Here is a 5548-nt window from a genome sequence, read left to right as displayed (position 1 = left end):
GGGCGGGACCGGAGGAGGATGCTTCCTCACAGCGAACCAGCAGCGCCGCTCAACCACGTGGTTTGGGCTCGTCAGGTTCAAAATAAAATGACTGTGCGTGACGTTTATGTAATGCGACCTGATTTTAATGCTGGCACAGTGACAAACTGTTGCCTCAAACAAATGATCACTCCTCGACATACTACGAGTTTACATTTGTCCTATTTTAGGCTTCAAGCTCATGAAAACACTGAAACCCGCCGCATGACGTAAGCAGCCTTCTGCTCATGCTTTTATTTTGAAACAGATGATAAATTCTATAGAGACCAATGCCCAACATGAAAAAAAAAATAAATGAACTGGCAAATCTGTGGCCAAGCTGCTTTAGAAATGATCTTATAAATAACTGATTGGCGGTATTTAATAACAGTTCTGATCTTGGCCCACTGATATTAAATATTTTTAGACCTAATTACAAAGAACGTTAATGTTTAGAGTAATTACAGATCTTTCTTATTGACTTTGCTTAGCTGCATCCCCAAAGAACTTAACACGAAATCAGGGTTGCTTACAAAAGCATTTTTGCTTACAAAAAATGATGAAATGCTTTCAATGCAGGCACATATGACATACAGTCTACAAGAGAATTGAGTACACACCTGCGCAATATCACTGAAATGTCACGATTTTAATTTGTATCACTTTACAGGTATTCACATGTATTACTAATTGAACAATACAGTATTTGCCAATAAATTAAATTTAACTTAATTGAAATTTAAAAACTGTTGGATTTCCACTTTTAAAAATACAGATCCCTCAGTAGAAGCATCACATAACAACAGTCTGCACACCTTACATTACTGAGATTCAAATCTTTTATTTTTTAAATACTTCATATATCCACCTTTATTATTAATGCCAGACTCTCTTGTACCGAGTATGGAGAATACAACGTTTCTGGAGAGATGTTTTTTTGTCATTCTTCAGATGACTTTTTTATATCTATTTTCTATCTATCTATCTATCTATCTATCTATCTATCTATCTATCTATCTATCTATCTATCTATCTATCTATCTATCTATCTATCTATCTATCTATCTATCTATCTATCTATCTATCTATCTATCTATCTATCTATCTATCTATCTGTCTATCTCAGAGGTGTTCTATTCGATACAAGTCAGGTGACATACTTTGCATAGTTTTCACTTTTTTCTATTTTTGACTTTTGGCAGTGTGCTTTAGATCATTATCATGCTGGAATATTCTTCTTCTGTCAAGCTTCTGTAGGCAGCATTTTGGTATATTTACAGACATTTGTAGAGTCGTCTGTATATGTCTCTTCCCCAACACCTTTTTCACCTTTTTCACACTTCGGTGCTCCACTGCCAGGACCATGCTTTCAGGTAGTCCATAGCAGGTTCACACCAAACATGCTGGACTCTATGTGATCTAGAAAAATACCATAGTCTCATCTGAACAATTTGTTCTTGTAAAGTTTCATATTGCAGTTTTCATTTCTGAACATTTCATAAGATGAGTAAAACCTCTGCCACTTGGGACACCATATTTAGAAGTGCATGGGTGGAAAAAAATGGATCACACCGTGAAGCTTTTGTATAAAAGTGGACATCTGAAATATCTAGGTCAGTCATTGAAGCGACTGTCACAGAAACACCCAGACTGTCACATACACGACACAAACTCGCTGGCTGTGGAATGCGTCTTTGAGATGTTTGTGGTGATGGCCTTCATTGAAGTACAGTAGGCATTTGAAGTCCAGTTTCCTCCTTCATTTGATCCTCCCATCAATTTCTGTTGGCTGTCTTTTATTTTCTAGATGACAGCAACTGTCCATGTAAACAGACTTTGTTGAGTCTCAAAGCAACAGATGGCTGATCTACATTGTATCCGGTGGCTGACTGGTTTATTAGCCTCACATCAAAAAAAAATTGCTCACTGACTCAGTTGTGATCAGTCAGTATTCCAAGTCAACCAGTCTTGCCTATTTTGCAGCATTTCACAGCTCACAGGGCTCACAATGGGAAGCATGCAGGAAACTTCTAATATGTGTTTGTGCTTTAGTGAAATGCCATTGAAAGGTGCCAAATATTGGATCAATACTTACCTGCTGTACTCTCTAGATAATAGACGTGTTCAGCTGAAACAACATTTGGTACGTGCATACACAGGTGTTTTGTTGTTCCTCATTCCTTCATCAGTAAATATTAACCTTTCAAAAAGCTATTCAAGTAGGACCAGTCGTATCCTCGGTGTTTGTTGTCAAACATCCTTCAACCAGTCTGGTTTCCTCAGTTAATCAGTTTGCATGTTGCAGGCTGTCAGTATTGTTATGCTCGTGGTACTTTCTCTGTCTTTCTGTAATCATTCAATTACATCAAATGTGGCCATTGAGTTTTTGAGATTAACATCTAGTTTCTCACAAGGGCTGGACAGCATATAGTGATAGTTACATGAAGTAATTGCTGGTTGGAACCTGTATTCTTGTAGCAAAGCCTTTGACTCCCTCTTGTGGAAGAACAGTGAAAACGTATCTAGCAGAAAAGCTAATGTCTGTGTAATGAAATATTTCATTTATATTAATCATTTTCATCACAAGGACAATAAAATCAAGAATACTAACCTAATAAATTAATTTCACTCAGTAACTGGATTACAGAGGTAGCTATAATTATGTAACAGCTGCATCTCTGGGGATGAGAAGTAGGATGGTTTAGATGAATTCAAATTTTTAAGTGAGTGAATTTGTTAAGCATTAAAGCTGTCACAACTAACACTGATTTACGCCATATAAACTTTATTCCCCCTTCAAAATATTCCCTTCTTGCCCTAAATGTAACTCTATACTGTTGCTTATTTGATAACATTGAGATCTATGACACCCCCCCGTCTCTAACTACACGGCACATCAGCTCACCTAAGACTCTGCTCAAACACTGTTAAATGACTTAGTATACAATGGTAACCTATAATAATTAGTAATTCAGTCATACATGTCCAAACCATGAACAAATTCTGAAAAACAACAACACGTTAACTGCAAGTTGGCAGGATTGGTTCTTGAGGTTTGTTGCGTGTAAAATCCTGAAATCATGTATCAGTGTTTTTGAAAAGGTTGTCAGTACACTGAAGTTTTGAAGTCAGCTGTGGTGTTAACTGCTTATTTCACTGATGATGTGTCTTCTATCATATAAAAAAAAAAAAGCATCATACGAACATGATAACAAGGTAACAAACCTGTTATATATAGACTGCCGTTCAAAAGTTTGGGGTCACTTAGAAATGTCCTTATTTTTGAACGAAAAGTTTTATTTCAATGAAGATAACATTAATCAGAAATACCGTCTAGACATTGTTAATGTAGTAAATGACTATTCTAGCTTGAAACGGCTGATTTTTAATGGAATATCTCCATAGGTGTACAGAGGAACATTTCCAGCAACCATCAGTCCTGTGTTCTAATGCTACATTGTGTTAGCTAATGGTGTTGAAAGGCTAACTGATGATTAGAAAACGCTTGTGCAATTATGTTAGCACAAGAATAAAAGTGTGAGTTTTAGTGTATATTATATGTCTAAAGGGACCTACAATGTACCATATACAGTCAAAACTTACTGACAAAGTTTTTCATTTACCAAAAAAATACTTTGATAAATTTAGATGCATGGTGTCATTTCAACTAATTTCACATTAACTATTCTCACTATATCAAATTTTCCAGAAGTTTGACAATAGCTGTGGTTACTTCACTATAATCTAATTGTGTATTTTTAGCCATTGGTGCTAAGAAGGAAATACAAAGATACGAAAACAGCTGTAAACAATTTTCAATCAAGAAATTTATTATCGCAGCACAGTTTCTGTAAATTTCCACAACCTCTAAGCAATTTTCTCAATACTGCTTCAACCTTTTAGCCCTGCCTCTGCTTGTGTCTTGGATTTGTCTTGCAAAACACAAATAAATGTCCCCTCCGTCGAACAAAAAAACAGTCTTTGCAGCGCCTCTTCAGGGCAGACTTGGTTTTCATCCCTGCAGACTGCTGGATGCAGGGAAGCTGCCGGCACTGCCCCAGAAGAGATGAGCCAGACGAGGGGAGCTGGACAGAGCTGACTCTGGCTGATGAGAGAAGCAGTGTGCGAGGGGCAGCGGTAAGCGTGCAGAGACATCTGTAAGCACCGGCTGCCGATGAGGAGAAGGTAAGATTTAACCGACTCATCTGGGCCACTTGCCGAGTCAGGGAGGTAGCCAGGTGTTTCAGCAGGAGGGGGGCCATTGCATCGAAGCCTGCAGAGAGTATTTCAAAACAGATGATTTTATATGCAGATATCACGGTTTGGTGAATGCCACTTCAGATATACAACCATGAGCCACAAAGCTAAAACCAACCCGCTGATTGTGAGGTGAATAACACTGATCATCAGGTGGATGAGTTACTTTGACACATAGAACCCACATGAAAACCAAGCATATCCCCTAAAATCAATGGCCCTCCAAACTCCAACGGCGTTCCCTAGTGGGACAATGTGCTCCACCAAACTGCAAAAACTACTCAGGAAACAGCTCCAGGGACACGACCAAGAGCCCAAGGTGTTGACCGAACCACCAAGCTCCACTAATCACCTTAATCTGAACAACCATCTGTGGGATGCGTGGACCAAGTCCAGGCCACAGAGGCTCTACCCCGTAACTCAGAGAACTAAAAGTAACTGTTGCCAACATCCTGGAGCCAGGAAATCACAGGACACAGTTAGAAGCCCTGTGTCCATGTGATTTAGAGATTTTTTGACTGTACAAGGGGAACTCACATAATATTACACAGGTGTAAAAGTTGTGGTTGATTGGCGCAGTATTTTATGAGTAAAACATTAGTCATTCCTCAAGAAAAAAAAAACTCAAGAAATTTATGATCTACAAAGCAAGCTGAATATTTTGGGGCTTTGGGTCAGGAAAAACAGAAACTTTGAAGAAATAATCCCAGGTTCTGATTGGCACTTTTACACCGACTTTACACAGAATCACTAAATGAATCATTGATCATTCGAGGAAATTATCAGTAGATCATTCAATATTGAGAACTAAATTTAGATACAGCCTTATTGCGACATAAATTAGACGAAAGAATTTTAGAGCTTTCAACAATGCATTAATGGAATAACATTCTAACCATACTGGTAGAAATTAATTGTATTTCAAAAATGCATTTTTATAATTAATGACAAGATAAATCATTGCACTTAGGCAAGCAAAACCGGATCACGTATTATAAATATCTGAAATATTATTGTCAAGTTAAAACAGCTCAGCTTTCAATTAATAATGTATAACCCTGAAACACTGAGCAACCACACGCATCTAAGGGGCCATTTTAGGAACAATAATGACAAGTTGTTGTTTTTCTTGTATAATAAAATACATGTAAACAGTACAGCCCGGTGTCCCTGCAGCAGAGATACGCAACACGCCAAGGAGACGAGCGTGTCGCAGTTGACCTGCTAGCTTCAAAGCTACACGGTAAAACTGTTCACACCATAATCCAGGACT

Source organism: Amphiprion ocellaris, chromosome 15 (genome assembly GCF_022539595.1).
Source record: "Amphiprion ocellaris isolate individual 3 ecotype Okinawa chromosome 15, ASM2253959v1, whole genome shotgun sequence".
In the NCBI taxonomy this organism is placed as follows: Eukaryota; Metazoa; Chordata; class Actinopteri; family Pomacentridae; genus Amphiprion; species Amphiprion ocellaris.
This window is presented reverse-complemented; position numbering follows the sequence as displayed.